Source organism: Corvus moneduloides, chromosome 3 (assembly GCF_009650955.1).
Source record: "Corvus moneduloides isolate bCorMon1 chromosome 3, bCorMon1.pri, whole genome shotgun sequence".
Classification (NCBI taxonomy): Eukaryota; Metazoa; Chordata; class Aves; order Passeriformes; family Corvidae; genus Corvus; species Corvus moneduloides.
This window is the reverse complement of record NC_045478.1, coordinates 111,989,363-112,007,399: the sequence shown is the minus strand read 5'-3', so window position 1 is coordinate 112,007,399 and position 18,037 is coordinate 111,989,363. Positions and strand designations below refer to the sequence as shown.

The 18,037-nt window shown below is 42.5% G+C and overlaps 1 long non-coding RNA gene across 3 annotated transcripts in view; it reads right to left on the bottom strand.

The window, feature by feature from the left end:
- LOC116441541 overlaps positions 1–18,037 on the bottom strand; it is a 70,279-nt gene that overhangs the window by 49,940 nt on the left and 2,302 nt on the right. Inside the window, exon 1 of one of the 3 annotated variants that reach the window (XR_004239124.1) lies at positions 6,634–6,991. The exons of 1 other annotated variant lie outside the window; for it this stretch is intronic. This is a non-coding gene — a long non-coding RNA (uncharacterized LOC116441541). Of the gene's footprint in view, positions 1–6,633; positions 6,992–18,037 lie in introns of those variants that run through there. One more of the 3 variants, XR_004239121.1, reaches the window with a different exon arrangement.

Here is an 18,037-nt window from a genome sequence, read left to right as displayed (position 1 = left end):
TCCAGAGAACACAGAGGTAAGAAAGAAACAAAAATTTTAAAAATCAAGAAGTTTGCCCTTCTGCAGGGACCACCCTAAAATCTCCTCAATTTTCTTAGCCCCAACTCTAGCACCTGGGGATAGTCAAAAACTCCTCTGTAAACACCATATTCTGTTGATTGTGTTACAGGCTGAGACAACAGGCAACACTGTGGTTTTCCACAGTGAATTCTTTGATGGGCGTCCCCAGCAGTTTCAGTAGGCAGCACAAAGTGGACTAAGCAGACCACAGAATTCAGATCCAGTAACCTAACTAACCCACCTTTGTTCTTTCTGTCACTAGCTCCTAGCACAAAACACCAGTTGGACTCAGCTGCTGGTTTTAATTCAAACATAGACAGATTTTGCTGAATATTATCAAGTGGAGCTCTGAAAAAGGAGATGAAAAAACACCTTCTATTAGTCACGTGTCAGAAGTCTTTTTTTTTCTCTTGAAATAGGTCTGAAACACTGTCAGCTCCAGCGGCTAAACAACTCTTTTGGGTTAGGGCAGGTTATCAGACAGGCCTCAAGAAAGTACAGTAACTCCTAGAGTTACAGAGTCCCTCTAACATTGTGTGTTACTAAATATGATTTACCACTATAGATAGTGTACCACAATGCATGAGGTAGCTTAGCAGATGCAATCCAACAGTGCTTTTAGCATAAAGAAAATTTTTAAAAATGCCTTCGGGTCTCAAGACAACCTAAAACACACCATCAGTCTAGAGATTTGTGTTCCCTTTGGCATGGAATAGCCAAAGATGTTCTGACCCAGTACCCTGAGTAAAGGCAAGACAGCTCTGCTTCTGCTGGGCAGTGATGCCAGGTCACTGCCTCCCCAGCCTGGCAGAAGCCAGGCACAGTGGCTCAGAGCCAGCTGTGTGCCCCCCGAGGACTCCCCTGAAAACGAGGCACACACAAACTCACGTCTGCAGCAGTCTTTAACCCCAACAATTTGCAGCCTAAAGTTTGAGCAAGAGGGGGCTTGGCTGGGGCTGGAAGGCAGAAGGACAGGATCATCTCATTTAGGGAAATCGAACATACCCGGCAAGAAAGAATAACGCTGCAGTGCAGCCTTCAAGACAGATTTTTCAAGGGAGGAGAAGGAAAACAGCCATGAATCAGTAGGAGAAATATGACTTTAAAGCCCTAACAAAGGGGAACAGGTGGAAGCATAGCAAAGTGCTCACAAACTTGAACTGGAATAGCTGTCTCTTAATAAAACCTCTCCAAATATGAAAGCTCCTCAGACATCTGCAATTAAATCCCCTATTAATCCTGACTATATTTTAAAGGCAGTTGAGCCAGGCCACTAATAGTCCTATCAACAGACTGAAAACTATACCAGCAGGACAGAGATGGCGAAACAGAAATGAGAAGAGCCAAAATACAAACAAAACCCAGGATGATGGGGCTGGTTTTTCCACCTCTGTCTCCACATAATTAAAATCCTCCTGTAGGTTTTATCTCTAAGTGCTGGAGGGGGTAAGGACTTCAGTATTTCTGACTCACCCTGATTTCTTACATGCTCACAGGAATGAAGATAGCGAAAATATCACCACTTCTGTATTACGGAAACCTTGCAATTAATAATTGAGAATCTTTTTATCTCTCTCTTCCTTTTTCTTTCAGAACTAGAGTGCTCTCTTCAGCTTGTTAAGCTTAGTTCACTCCCACTGATAATTCACTAGAGATCATAATTTATGGACAATTGAAGCTGCAGAAACATCTCTTAGAAGGAATAGAGCAGATCCATAGCAACAATTCTTCAGGGGAATATTAATCCCCAGCTTTATGTAGTGCTAAGTGTACAATAGTAATCAGAACTTGAGTAGAAGCTGCTAATCATTGAGGGAAAAGGCTGTATAAAGAATTCATAATGGAATTAGCCTGCGGCAAACAAAGAAAGACAAAATTAAATCAGCCATCAAATTGCACCAAGGAATTTTAATTTACAGGTTAATGTAGGATTATGTAACTAATCACAGCTAACATTTTCAATGAACAACCAATAAAATTGTGCTCTTTTTTTATTCCTGCTAATGGTATTCCAATAACACACTTTTATCACCATATAATGTGTTAAGAATGATTTTCAAAAATTCTAAAAATCTTCCAAAAAGCATTATGACTGGGCAATCAATGCAAAATGCTGGCTTTAAGTTAATTAGCATAAATATACATCTAGATGATCTACTGTTTGTTTCAATACAATACAATAAAGTTCCTTGGAGTCTGCATGGGACAGATTTACATAACCAAATGTGCATAACTGTAGCCTTAAAATATATGCATGACTTCCAAAGAGGGAGATACAGCAATACAGAAAGCCTCCAAATTAAATAAGTCAAACAACTTCTGAGTACTAAAGTGCATCAGCTAATTCTAAATAAAACCCTTATTATAGTTTTTTCTATCAATACAGCATATATATCCTATGACATACGCACAAAGGATTGCTCTAACAGAGTTTGTGCTGTTTATAATATGAACATCATAAAAAAGAATAAGGTTTCTGGGATAAAAAGTTGATTTGCTTCCCCTAGAGAAAAAAAGAAAGACCTTGTCTTTGACCCAGTTATATTTTGATATTGGCCAATGCAAGGAGACTAAAAAAAAGACAGAAAGAAAGGAAAACCACTCTGTTCAAAAACATGTATTAAAAGACCACTAGTTACTGTATGCAAATACACAGAAAAGACTCGCATAACTCTTCGCACATTTTTAAAGGGAAACACCGAAATTATACCGTATGCTTCAAAACACATCAGCTTAATCAAAAAGATCTTTTTTTGCAACATATGGCAGCATGAAAATTTTTATAAATGGAGTAAAAAGCACTTTCATAAGCTTTACTTCACTTAAGAGGAATGCTGGGAAGAAAGGCAACAGCATTCTTCCTGCATATGTTTTTCTTGTTCTGAACAATGTGGGAAAACCTCATTTTACTTTAATCTAGCAGTTCATTTTATGGAAGCAGCAACATTCTGCCCATTTATTAGCACAGAGGGTTTGGGGTTGCGGGTTGGGTTTTTTCTCCCCTTCCTTTTATGAAGTCTAATTTTAAGATGCACACTTCCAAAAAACATTATGGTGTCAATTGCACTACCCTTCAGCAATCCTGTAATAACTTTATTCAACCATTTCTAATTATAATTATATTTTCAATTCCTTTTAGCTATAGAAACTCTTTATCAATCAGAGCACAAGACAGAAAATTACTTTATTACAGCTACAGCTCGTTAGTCTGAGTGCTCTTAATGAAGCAGCCTCATAATCAGATGAAAATCATGCTGAAGAAAACTTGCATCATTAGTCTGGGCCTTAATTACCAAGAAATATAGTCACTAACAATGATACTCCATTTCATGATACGGTGCATGCACCTTCTACAGTACTTGCAATTAATAATTCCGCAGACTGCTACAGAATCTTTCTATTTATTCATAACAATGGAGGGGAAAAAATTCTAAATTTAATTGAGCGGCTCCAAATGCACTCTCTCACTCTCTCCTGCTCAGATTAAAATGTCAAAAGGCTAATATTCTATCTTACAATAATTCATCATTTTAATTACATATTTTATGTATGTGGAATGTCCTTTTTATTTTTTTCTCCTCTTGATCATTTAGGGCGACATTTTGGGGGGACATGTGTATGGAAAAAATCTCTCCTTGTATATTGGTGGCCCACACCACACAGAGCTGCAATAAAGAGAAGAAAAAAGCATTTATTTTCCTCATCAGTGAACGAGGATAAGCTTCAGACATAAGCACAAGACATTCATTTAAATTAATGATGTCCTTCATCCAGTACACTTATCAGTGAGGATGGAAAGATTCTTGGGCGAGGAATATGTTGATCCCTAAAATCCTTTATGAATATGACCCATCATAGGGTTAGTAACTTTTATACACAAGCCTCTTCTAATCCACTGCATTGTCTGTATTCTTTCACACTGAATGCTCGTCTGAAGTCTCCAGTAAGCTTCCTGCACACGAGAGCACCAGGAAATGCCATAAGAGTCCCCTTTGTCCAGCTAATGAACCCACTAAAAGACCAGGTCACAATCCTCGACACCGAGCACCTGGAGAATATTTCACTCTAAATTGCAGCATAAAAAATGATTCCACAGACATCAGCGGGAACATTCACACCTCACAGTAGCGTCCCCGAGATTTGTACCTGCTCCAGCTTTCTCCCTCGTGTGCCTCGTCACCACTGAAGGCCGACAGGCTCCCGAGGGTAATAAGGAACACTGTTTTCCAGCGGATTAACTGAGGCAGGGAGCAGGTCCTGCTGCTCAGCTGGCTGCAAAGCTGCTCTTCGGAAACTGGGCATTCCACTCCACTTCAAAAATATTTGACATGATTTTTGCAAAGTGCCCAGTCCTTGGCTGCTCAGCTGCTATCTGAGTAAGTCACATTACAGCAGGAAGAGATTGCTCTGGAGTTAAGTTACCAAGCCTGTGATTAATCTCAAGGGCATAAGCTAAATAACTCCCTTGTACCATTGAATTTTCTAGCGCTCACACAGCGCTGTGCTTTCATGCAAGCACTTCAAACAACAACTAGCCATTAGACAGGCTAGATGAACTTGCTGTAAATACATTCAGCATATCCTGCTTCCCGGCACTGCGCTGCACAAAGCATCCTCGCTGTCGCCTCTGCTAAATGATCTGCTGCATCTTCCCATGATCTTTGACAAATCATTGGCATTTTTTGAAGCCTTTTATGTCCCCTCCTAACACAGAAAGTAAGCTCCCTCCTCCTGAAACAGAAAGTAAGAAGCTCCGTGATCTGTTTTTGCTACCTCCCATATGTTGAGGACTAGTAAGCAAGTGAAGGCAAAATGAAAATCAGCTTAAAGTTCTGTAAAACAAATCTGTAAGTAGCTGGAATGAATAAATAAATAAAATAAATAGAAAGGCTTTCTGCCCAGTCTCTCCTGCAACTCTTATTTTCCTACCCTCCCGCCACATCTCAGTATTTTTTATTTTAGGAGAACTTCTTTTACGTAGTTGCTTTAAGAATTTGCATCTGGCACGGGCAGCCAACAGAGACAGGAGACTGACAAGATGGACTGTTGTGGCAATTCCTCTGTTCCTACTACATTCCTAAGCTGTGCTTTTTGGCATTGAATATGGCAAAAAAAAAGACAGCATATTTAGAAATGTGACAACTGGAAAAAAATATTCCTAAACCTTATAGTGCCTTCTAAAATTGCAGAATAAAATTAATTTATAGTATGACTATAGCTGGCCAAAAAACCAGGGGCTCACAGTAAACCAAATGGGGTAAAAAACTGGCTCTGAAAGCGATTCTGAGGTTTTGGCTCTGTCCAACAAGTACACTTATAAACTTATTGTATAACTTACTGGCAAGAGAGCAGCATCAGACTGACCTCCACTTGCATCACAGAAGTTACACATTCATTGTCTTTGAGGGAAAAATGTTCCTATGGTACCATATTAATATCCTTTGTGGGTTGGGTCATGAATCAGCATTGGCAACCACCTCTGAAGCCGTCTGCCTGCCAGCCTTCCCAGCTGGAAAACTGGTAATGCAGGAGAGATGTATACATAAGGGAAGTGATGGTTTCCCAATTCCGAATTGATTTGTACATGAATCCGCTCAAGTTTAAAGTGCCCCAACGTGCCAAAAACCTGGTCCAACGAATATATAGAATGGTGAGTCCTCCCTGCGCGGCCTCGTAGTGAACGTCAGCGAGGATGAGTTTGTGCACCCCCAGCCCACGCAGGCAGCCCTGCGGTCCCACGGCCGCGTGCTGGAGCGCTCCCCACGCCGCTCCTCGCGGAGGGTGACGCATCCACGGGAAAAAAGTTTGGTCTGGCTAAAACTGGGATTTTTTTTTAAATTTCTTTTCCCTACATTTTTTAAAATTTTATTTTATCCTTCCCCCCACCCCCTTTCTGCGCCGTGCCCACGGGGAAGGGGCGCAGGGAGAGAAGGGGGCGGTGTCCCAGGGGTCTCAGGCTTCGGGGCAGCCCCGGTGGGCTCCCCCCGCCCGGGCTCCCCCCCGTGCCTGGGGGCCCGGCGCCCTCTGCCGGCCACCCGCAGCAGCGGCCCGGAGCGGGACCGCGGGTTCGAGCCCCGGCTCCGCGGCCCCGCCGCGCCCACGCCCCGCAGCTCTCCGCCGTCACGCAGCCGGCCCTGCGGTAGTGCTCACAGTGCAAGCCTAACCAGAGCTTCCCGAATAATTAACAACGACGAGTAATAAACCACCACGCCGTCACTCAGGATACAGTCCTCACCCCCCACCTAAAAGCATCAAGCAACTGGGACAAGCAATAATTTATATCTGCCAGTACCAACTATTAAACAGTAAAAGAACACTTTGATAGGTGCAGGCGACCCACTCTCCCCAGCCCACCTTCCCTAGCAGGAGGAGCATCACCGCTGGGTTTCAACACAAGTGGCAGAGCTGGACCCTGAAAACCCTCCCAGACCATCAGAAGCTTGGAGCAGTGGTGCCACAGCTGTCAGGCACTATTGTAACCTCAGTCACAAGCCGTCGACTGCCAGACCTTCAGGCCTTAAACCAGGAGGAGGACATGCATTCACCAGCACAGAGAGGAATTATTGTATTTACCTGTCCAGGTGCTTCTGTAGTCCAAGCCTCAGCTCCATAGCTCACATCCCTGAACTACAGTTTGGCGACTAGATCAGTCTAAGTCAGCATTTCTTCACGTTTTATCTTCTTAATTCTTGTTCCAAGTGACAGTTGTGTTTGCTTACTCCTCCTCTTCTATCCCCAGAAAGATTTGTCCCAATCTTAGAAACTAATCCTTCAAGGAGAAAACAGGATTAGACTGGCAAAGCCATGGTTTGGGTAGAATAGCTGTATTTTCCCAAATGCTTACAAATCCAACCCGCAGGTACGAGCCATTGGTCTGAGCTGCCACTCGACTGTTCCAAATGAGCAGCACGCTGCCCGTGTTCCTTGGCCATGCACTCCTCAGCTGCATTCCCTGCAAGCAGCCAGGAGAGAAGCTCCAGCAAAATACAAGGAAGCTCCAGACATGGAGCCAGACTGCTGCAGCAGTAGGAAAGACAATTTTTCCTCAAGTAAAGACATGCCAAGTCTCTTGGTTCCTGTGCCTCTCACTGAAATTGCCTGCTATAAAATCCAGGTGGAATGTAAAATGCAGTTAAAAAAAAAAAGACTAAACCAAGACAAACAGGACTTTCTGACTTTTCCTTGAGAAAGTAGGTTTGGCTGCACACACGGTCCTTTTCTAGGCAGAGATTACAGGTGAAGGGCATGGTCCACCTAGATGGAGAGCAATAGGCAGCTAAGAGAGCATGCAGCAGTGACAGTTTGCTTGGAAAAGAGGCTGGACATGAGGCATCTTGAAGAAATTAGAGTATAGCTATACTGTGTGACAGTCTTCAGTCACTGTATAGATACAATCCACTTCTACATAACCTGTTGCACCTTTAATGAAAGTCTAGCAGTAGACCCATGCGAGATGCCTGTACTTCCCACAGGAAGACCCTTCTCATTCCCATGCTGGTTTTTCACTTAACCTCAAGGCACCCCCTGCCTGCCCTAAGACTGCAGGAGCTCACAGAGACCAGGGCAGGGGAAGGACAGGCCTGGAGAGGTCCCTAGGTCTGCCCAGGTCTGGAAAAACTCCATGCCTTCCCAGGGCAGAGGGCATGGCCGCTCTCCTCTGCCTTCTCCCAGCTGTGGCCACACTCACTCAGGCCATGAGCCTTCTCCCAGTGGCCACACTCACTCAGGCCATGAGCACAAGAAGGAAGTGCAAAAGCCACTTCACCTACACTGATCCCCAACCTGGCAAGACACCCAATCCTCTCCCTCTCTCCAGCCTGCAAGAGGCGTTGCACAGAGATGTTCCAACTGACCACAAAGACCAGTCCCCACCAACAAGGCACACAGTTCCTTCTGCTCCTACACCAACATTCCCCCACCTCCTCTCCTCCTGCATTCAGGCAAGACTCACTATTTATTTCCCCCACATACTCTGGGAGAAGGGAACCACGGCAGGATTTTTTTGGTAGTGGTGAGGTATTATTTTTGTTTGTATGTTTTCCAGAGCCAGTGGGCACAGGGTGAGGCAAGCCCGTGCAAGTGTGCAGCAGCACTGCTGCGAGCTCCCATCAGCCCAAGTGGCACATTGCCTGGGGACAATGATGAAATACTTGGGCTTCAGCTTGATTGCACAAAATGCCCCTGAAATTGCCAGGTCAGGAGGAAAGGTGCAGTGCATGAGGTGATAGAGAGCAAAACCCTAAAAGACCAGCCAAAATCCATGATCCCTTCTGTTCCCATACCAGTGCCCATAAGCCCGGAAACCCACCTCACACCCTTCAACAACTGGGGATGGAGTGCACAGATACTGAAAGTTTATCAGCTCTTCCTTCACAAGCATCCACAAAATCACCCCCAACCTCCATCTTCCAAGCACTTTTATGACTCTTGCCATATGAAAACATTTGGGAGTTTTTTGTTGCTGTTGGATGACTTTTTTTCCCCTTCTTATACGATGACGTGGTTTATCTTATTTGCTCAATGGGATCATTGTCTTTCCACTGAAGAGCCTATTTTAAATATCAACACAGGTTGGTATTTTAAGAGTTATTTAAAATGTCACCAGTCACAGAATGTTTAATTATTGCAAACATCTTTCAAAAAATTCCACCGTGGGTTTCTTGCGCCAAGTGATTTATTTCGGATATAATTTCTGTTTAATTAATAGGGGATTTAGCTCTGACCTGAAGGGTGTGAGAACCAGCAGAGGAGCTGGAGTTGAGTTAGCATTAAACCTGCTTGTGCCTGTTGGAGGCTGAGAAAAAAAAAAAAAAACAAATGGGGCTGGCACTTATTCAGGTGCTGCTGCTACCCAGCAATATTCGCATGTTGATTGCAATGGAAAAATTGTAAAGGCAAACAGAACTTGGGGGAAAAAAATTAATCACCAGAATATGAACACTGTGCTTTGTTATTTATTTTAACTATGTATATAATTTGCTATAGAGTATAATTACCCCTAATTTCAGCTGAGATAATATCTGGGCCACACTTTGTTATTCATATAAGCTCAGAGAGCAGTTTCTCAATCAGTCTGGCCTGAATTCCCTTACACCTTGAGAACAATTGGAATCAAGGACTAAAAGGCTATTTTGGGAGGGGCAAAAAAAAAAAAAACAACACCTACTTAAAAAAAACCTACAAACATGGAAAATGCCTAATCAATGCTGCTCAAAACACCAGGTTACATCAGAACCAACTTTAATATCCTGTAAAAATCTCTTAGTATGACGCACGTACAGCTGTCTAATATTGCTGCTTAAAATGCCCCCGCGTTAAATAAGATTCTATGCTGTAAAATTTTGCAAGGTGATAAAACAAAAAAATGATATAATAAATATAAACCATCTGCATTTTTTAACAAGCCATTTGGAAATGGATTTAATTTATATTTAGAATTGTTTTGAAGTGTTCTCTTTTTTGAAAATGTCCCAGTTACAGTATATTAGGTTTTCAGTAGAAAGATTAAAAGAGCTGACACACAAATAAACACCCATGCACACCCAGAGCAATTTCCAGAGCTATGAGAGCATTTGATTCTTCAAGGATACTACAGCTGGCTTTTAGTCACATAAAAAGGGTTAGTGTGTGCAATCGGCAGCTCTGGAAAATGGATTCATGAACACAAAAATGCATTAAAACAACATTAAGATTTTGGCAACAACCAACATAAGCCAGGAAACCGAGCTTCAGGCTGAACTCACATGCTTAACTCCTTCCACGCGCTCACTGAAAGCGTTGGTTGCATTCTGCAGGAGGGCAAAGCCCTTCCTGGGGCTTCTAAACATCACAGCAGAGACACAAAGGGGAACCAGGACTCAACACAGGCAGGGCAAAAGAGGGAATGATGCTTTTTGGTATGACCCAGCTCCCGTGGTATTATCTCCTTTAACAGACTCACACCTTGTGTTACAGGTCTGTTCAGCCTGGCATCTCCACTGAAAAAGCTTTCCACTTAACTCTTTCGTATTACTTCTACTGCCTTGAGCCTCTACCTCCGCTGCACAGGATGCCCCCGAGTGCTTCCTGAGCATTTTTTTCCAGCAGACCTCCACAGTGGAACAGGAATGAGCCGGCACTGTTCAAGGATCTCAAAATTGCAAAGCGCTTTGCATGCCCTTGCACCACACCCAGCACCTTGGGCCCCCTCCCCTCTCAGCTTGCCATCAGCTGCACATTAACCCCCCAAAGCTTAACTCAGTCTGTGGGAGACTGGTATTTGCCTTTTTGAACTCACTTCATTTCAGCAATCCCAAAAGTCACAGAATATTTTTATTCTGCTGAATCCCACACCTAGAAGAACTGATGGTTTTGGCTATTTTTGCCTCCTGTTAGTTTCCTCTCTAAAAATCCCTTCTTGAGATTAAAAATTATTTTTTCCCCCAGTACACAGATGGTGGTATAGTACAAAAAAAAAAAAAAAAACACAAATAAAAAAGGGCATTTTGTGCCAGACCAAGCAAGCAATGTATAAAAGGGATGAAGCTGTAACCACTTTATTTCTTTTGCCATTCCTTCTCCCAGTAAAGCAACATCTACATTACAGAAACATTACAAAGTAGGAGAAGGATACTTTTTAAAATAAATTAAGCACTGTATTAGAACTACAGGCATTATCATGCCTACTAATAAATATCTGAATGGTCATTTGTTTAATTTTAAATCATTCACTCTATTAATAAGCAAATGCACTATTGACCAGATATCAAATGTAATTCTTCTGCCTGAAAACAGCTACTGAGAATGTTAAGTTCATCATCATTAAGAAAAAAAGGAGCTTTTATTGGACTATCTCTTTCTATTTTATCATTTAATTACCTGGTGCTAACATCTGATCAATGAGATCAAAGTTTGAACAAGCCAGGGATTTTTCAAAGACACACCTCTGGACAGAAAACTGAATTTACAAGCCCAGCATTTTGCCGTTTTTGGCATCTAATTGCCTTCCTGTACCAATTAATGTACAGCTAACAGAGATCTACTCTCTTTGCTGTAGGATACACAATCCAAATTCTCTATGCCCTCTCTAGTGTGCTCCTTCACAGCTTCTCTGTCAGCATCACCACAGCTCACTCCCTGCTTGACTATTCAAGCTTCTCACTTGTTTTGGTTTTTTCTTTGCTTTAAGGAAACCCTTCACTGCTCGTGCAGCCTTAGGAATGTCATGACTCAGAAGGAAACTTTTAAAATGTAATTATAAACTTGTATTTATATTTTCACCTTGCAGTTTTTAAGCTGTGAGGGAGAGGAAGAATTCCTTCCTACCTCTGAAATGGGGAAGTTCTGCCAAAAAGATTTACACAGCTGGTATCTCACCCCCAATACATAAGGTGGGGCAGTCATCTCCAAGCAATTCCTTTTTCCCTTCCTGTGTAATTTCTCTGTTCTATTTTATTATTTCTGGGAACGTTGAGTTTGTGGTTTCTGTCCTGAACAAAATAAAACATTAGAAACAAACAGAGGAACTTCATATCTCGTTTGAATCTACTTCCTCTCTCAGTCTTCATTCACCCGACCAAGGAGAAAGGAAGCGGTATTTCCAGAAGAGAGGAAGGATTTAGAGGGTAGAACATCATCCTTTGGCTGTTTTCTGGATTACTTGGTTCCAGATAAGAATGCATGCCAAAGCAAGAGTAGCTGCTCAGGGAGTCAGAGCTCTTCAAACAAAAAAGACGCTGGGACAGCAAGATGGCAAGACTTTTCCAGCAGGAAGTTAGCCTTACAGATAACAATTTCTCATGTGTTCCCCATCCGCCTATTTTCAGCATCAAAATTCAGAAGCAGTGATGTTACTGTACCCACAGTGTCAGAATAAGAATTTTAGACAAGCAATTCCACAGAAAAAAAAAAAAGAGAAAGTTAAAGTGATAAAAGTCTGAGTAAAAACTTCTTTGGGGGAGACTGCTTTCCCCTCTGGGTTTCCCACTTCCTCCTAACAAGGACTGGAGAAGCAAAAAACTCATATTAGAAGATAATTTTGTCCTTTTTTTTCAGATCTTTGGATGCACACAGAGAGCATGTTCCAAATAACAAACAAAATTACAGATCTTTTAAAATAATACAACCACCACCATCAGGGCATGAAGCAGGCTTGGAGGTGTGTAATACCAGTGGAAATCACTGAACAGGACAACCTAAACCTATTCTTAGTAATGGACCAAAATAAGGCACAATGCTGTTTTCAAAGCAGGAATTTTTCCTTTGTCATTAAAAAAACAACCAAACAAAAAAAGAGCCCAGCAAAACACCAGTTACAGGATTTGAGCTCAGAGTGCAGCACAGAACCATTCAGCACAAGACAGCAACCCTCAGTGCAGAAAAACAAAACCACAAGTAATTCTCATGCTGCCTAGGGTTTCTCCAACACCCCAGAACTCCTCTCTCAAAGCACACACATGCACGCTCGCACTCTTGTGACCCCACCAATAATCCCTATCCTAAGGATGCTTCAGGCACCACCCTGGCAGCCTTGGCTCATGTGAGTGTGGGCTAAGTGAAGATCTGGGTCTCGTTCAAAGGCTCTGGAGGGACTCCAGCAGGGCTTGCATCAGGGGCACGTCTGCGAATCCACGTTGCCCATCAGAGAAATGTTGTTCAGGGGAACACACGTGACTGATTTGCTCATACAGGTTGGAGTGTTTGCATTCCCAGCTCTGCAGGTGTTCTATGCTGGGACACAGCATCCACCTGTAGTCATCCCTCAACAATACGGAAACTGATATTCTTCCCTTGCTGTCTAAAAATCTCAATTCTAGAACAAACACTGTGTGTCAATTAAGCTCAGGCAAGACTGAAGTGCAGCCTTTTGTGGCCCAGCTTCAGCTCAGTACTATTTCAGTGGGGCTACTGATTTTCCCCTGGACAGTCACCCAAATTCTCACAGATCCAGGCTCTGCTCAGAGACAAGTGGGGAAGCTGCAGTCAACAAAATGGGGAAGATTGCTTATTACTTGCTTCTACATTCTTAATTTGCAGGGGATTGCATTGTAGAACACCCTGAAGTCCATTGATGGACTGTTACAAAGGCCAGAGCAAAAGAAGGCATTTCAGAGCTTCCTCCTTTCTTGGCCAGGACCAGCACATGAAAGAAGGATGCTCCTTCACCTTTTCCCACCCTGGGCTCAGCTCCAATAATGTCTTAGTCCTCTTCTCCCAACCCTTTCTCCTCCCCTACATCTTCTGCTGGTGTTTTTCTCCTTCATGCCGCAGTAGAGGCAGCGGATGTTGATGAGATGATAGTTGGGGCAATTCTAGCGAGGCAGCTTTTCAGATAATTTCTCATGACCTCGATATTCAAACTGTTCCTTTTAATACAGAATATAGATCTACTTGCCCCCATATGAGCATGTCTTTTAGTAGTCATAGGAAAAGTCTGAGAGGCAGGAATATTTGACAGAAGCCCTGATTTCACTCTCTCAACCCTTCTCTCAAGAAAAGTTACTTGCAATCATTACCTTTGCTTTAAGAGTGCACATGTCTAATGGGCAGCCAAGACTGCAGCAGAAAAAACAAAAGGTAAATTTCAGTAAAAGCATTATTACAAAATCTAGTCAAGCATTGTAAATAGAACTGCCATGTTATTATTGAGAAAAGGTGTAGTGCCCATGCAAACTACATATTTGATTAGGATCTGAACTCTTTGCTGAACCATGAATCTGAAATAATTTAGGTGATACATATAAATTTAATTTCTTTGTTCAACATTCCACATCTGAAACGATGCACTGCAAATGTGCAGCTCTCACTGAAGTCTGCAAAATGAGTCTTCTTATAACTCGCCTATACTGTGTGGAAATAATCTGAAATAATCTTAAAGGAAAAGGAATAAACCTATTTTAAAAACAGCTGAGTCCTTTAGATCGTATACCATAACCAATTTATGGAGATAAATGGAATTCAATATTAAAGAAGTACTGGGTTTTTCCCTCCTGTGGAAAATTTAAATGCAGAAAGAAAAAGAAAAAGAAAAAGAAAAAGAAAAAGAAAAAGAAAAAGAGAAAGAAAAAGAGAAAGAAAAAGAGAAAGAAAAAGAGAAAGAAAAAGAGAAAGAAAAAGAGAAAGAAAAAGAGAAAGAAAAAGAGAAAGAAAAAGAGAAAGAAAAAGAGAAAGAAAAAGAGAAAGAAAAAGAGAAAGAAAGAAAGAAAGAAAGAAAGAAAGAAAGAAAGAAAGAAAGAGAGAGAAAGAAAGAAAGAAAGAAAGAAAGAAAAAAAGAAAGAAAGAAAGAAAGAAAGAAAGAAAAAGAAAGAAAGAAAGAAAAAGAAAGAAAGAAAGAAAAAGAAAGAAAGAAAGAAAGAGAGAGGAAAGAAAGGAGTGGTAAGATACAAGCAACACTTGGCTATTGTTTTTATATCAGTGCCTGCTAGAGGCACTGCACCTTGCTTTTCCTGGCTCAAGCTGAAGGCAAGGTGATTGTGGAAATGACTCATTCAGTCTCTGTAACGGAGATACACCAGCTATTGGACATCTTTATTTCTCATTCATTAAATGAATCCAGTGTCTACTGCTGTGATAGCCATCAACAGAGACAGATGAGGAAATAAAAAAAAAGGGGGAAAGAGCAAGAAGGGGAATACAAATGAATATTATAGACTACTGTATGGGCCCTCTTACTAAAAATGAATACAAAATACTTTAAAAAAATACATTAAGCTGGTATTGGCTTACAATGAGGTCAATATTGTGATTCATTTAACTCAGGGGACAATAAATCTTGATATTGACTGAAAACATAAGTCAATATGCGTACTGTTGTGTGCATTCCATTATAAAAATGAGGGGGTAAGTGTAATGGAGGACACTTTTAGAAGAAAATTAGTTTTGCCAAAAGATTTTTGTCTGGTTTTTAAATTCATCACAGCAGACCACCACAGCTGAATCCTTGGTCCTCACCTGTGAGGCTGTAGGTTGGGTTGGTGCTGGTTACTATCTCATCCCAGACACACTGGAAAACTCCAGCACAAATGATAGCCTTAGAGGCCCAGAAAAGGTGACAGGCTGTAGAAGACAGTGACCTTTAAATGGCTGATCTGGTAACATTTAAGGCTATTCGTGCCATCTCCGGGGATAACTTCAATGAGCAGAAGTCAAATATAACCAAACCTTTCATGCTAATATGGAAGAAAGGAGTCAGAGGATCTGTCTAGATTCCTTTAGCTTTAAGCTGTGCTGAGCTGTAGGATTCCCCCACTCTACCTCTAATGATCTGAAGAAAGTATTTAAAAACAAAACAAAAACCCAAACAAACAAACAAAAAACCCACATACATGCAAAAAGAAAACCCTGACATTTTTAAAACATCAGTTAAAAGCAGAGGCTGTATGCCTAATATCCAAGCTCCCAGGGCAGCTCAGCTTCCATTCTGGACCCTACCAATGCAGCCTGGCACTGACATGAGATGAGGCAGAGCAACCAAGAAGGCCTCACAGTCCTCATAGCTCTGGAAGGTTGTAATAAAAAGCCACATTTTTGCAGAAACATTTTGATGTCAGCAGACTGGTTGACCCAACACATTGCTCTGGTGGAAAACTCCCAGCTACAACTAAATTGTAGAGAGTGAGCTTACCTGCCTGTGCTGTCTAAGCACAGTTATCATTCTCACTTGCTACAAGTCTTCCAAAACATCTCTTAAAGACCAGCTAGGCCAAGTGCCACAGGGAACCTGAATGCAGCTCCAGCCGATTCCATTAGCACCTGACCTCTTGCATTCATGTACAGGCCAACCTACTCTACAAACACTGAGCCTTCACAGTGAGCGTTTCCTAAAAGTCAAAGAAAAAGCACCACATTGCTTTCAAAAGCCCTGCTCTTGTAAAAGCATCCTGTTTAACTGAAAAAAGTTGTGCTACTATCAGTGAAATGCTTCGACTGTAAAATTAAGTTTCCCACGAGCTACAGGAACAGCATGTGACATCCCAGGCAATTGTCTGGCCCCAAGTTACTGACCTCTGAAGTCAATCAAGGTGAAGAGCAAAACTTACTGGCTCAGCATGTGACCAGCTTCAGCAAGTCAGCAACCGAGGAGGATTCCCTTTCTGACTTTATATCTAAAGATGCTGAACCCTCACCATCACTGCCCAATTCCCTGGGAAAAGGGATGGGCAGCACATGCAGGTAAGAGGAGAAAAAGCTCCCACCCACCTATAAAATTTCAAAAGGAAAATCACAGGACCGGTACACAAGCATGCATGAATCCAACTCTCATGCAAGCCAGGATGATACTCACCCCTGTATGGGGTAAGTGTACACTTATATACATACACATATCTACAAGCGACAGTACTTCAGCACACAATCAATCACAGGGAAAAGAGAGCATGAGTACGGATACCTGTAGTCAGTGTTTTCTGCATAAAAGTAGCATGGCAACACTCACAAAATAATACAAAAGAGCAGAAGACCCCTTCTCACCGGACAAGTTTGATGTCACAGAGCCAGAATGTCACCCATACTCATTCACAAGCTAGCAATGCCCTCTTCAACCTGCTTTCATCCACACTGGCTCCGGGACAGGCAGCAACGATCAATACCCACATGCTGAGCTGTAACGACTGAGAGCACTCCTGGGTTAATGCATCTCGGAGAGAAGCCAGGAAGCTCCATGCCACTGGCATGCACAAAATTCAGAGGTTACAGAAACAAGGACCCTGCACAAGTAAGTGGAAAATGCCTGCAGTTGTTTAAGAAAGTATATAACCAGGCAGGCTTAGAGACAGTGCACTGAAGCCAGGTACCACAAGCCATCTAACGTCATTGTTTCACTCAAACGTCTAGGAAACAGTGGCAGACAGTAAAATTACTGCTCATTACTCCCACTACTCCTATCTGGGGATGGGTTTAGTAATGCCTGCCTCTCTCCTAGTCCAACATACTGTCCTGGTTCCAGCCAGGACAGGGTTAATTTTTGCAGTAACCAGGAGAGGACATGGCCAGGACCCAGAGGATATTCTATACCACCTCATGTCATTGCCGGGGCTGGGGGAAAGGAAGTCTCTTCCAGGGAAAAGGGGTCTCTTCCAGTTGGCATAGCATGGAGAGGGAGCAGTTGGGTGTTGTCTGTTGTCAGAGGGTTTCCTTGGGAATCATTCATCTCTTTCTTGTACCCTCTGTCATTAGTACTGTTGCTGTTTATTTTCTTATCTCATTGCTGTTTCCAGTAAATTGTTATTTTCTCAATCCATGATCTTTACCTTTCGTGCCTCCAATTCTCCTTTCCATCCCACTGCAGAGGGAAGCAAAGTAGGAGGGAGCAAGCAAGGTTTGGAGATTCTCAGTGGGAGCACTAAATTGGGGAGTACCATTCTTAGAGCATGACCCATATGCTTAAAGGAAAGCAAAAGAGTGCATAGGCAATGATCCCGTAAGATTTCCGGCTTTATGTGACATCCTTCTTAATATGCAGCACTGATTTTCCTATCACTATGGTGCTCCTGACAAAGACAGCTCACAAGGATCAGGCCAGCAGCAGAGGCAGAGGGAAGGACATCTCACTAATTTTAATGGACATGTCAGCACTCTGTTGTCCTGCCAACCTTGTTGAATGAGCTTTCTCTCAGCAGAGAGCACATCCTTGCTGGGAAGGACTAGTCAGAGCCTTGACCGAGGCCCATTTCAAACCTCAAGCCTGGCTATAAGCACTGATGGACTCCAACAAGCCTAGATGCAGGTCTTGGTTATGCTACTGCTTACATCTTCCTCCCCAGCATGTCATCAGTTTACAGACATGCTACTGCAACCAAAGCTTTGCCTGAAACCCCCCCAGGAGGAAAATCAGCATGCACCTGTGTTTGTGTATGTACAGATATTACCTGGCTTGGCTGCTTGCAAACAAACCCTGTGACCTTTCATGCTGAGTCCAGAGCCTGGTGTCTTGCATAGAAGGTGACTTACAGCTGAGAAGAGCTTCAGCTGTCCTGGGCAGCAGCCAGGTGCCCTCTGGAAG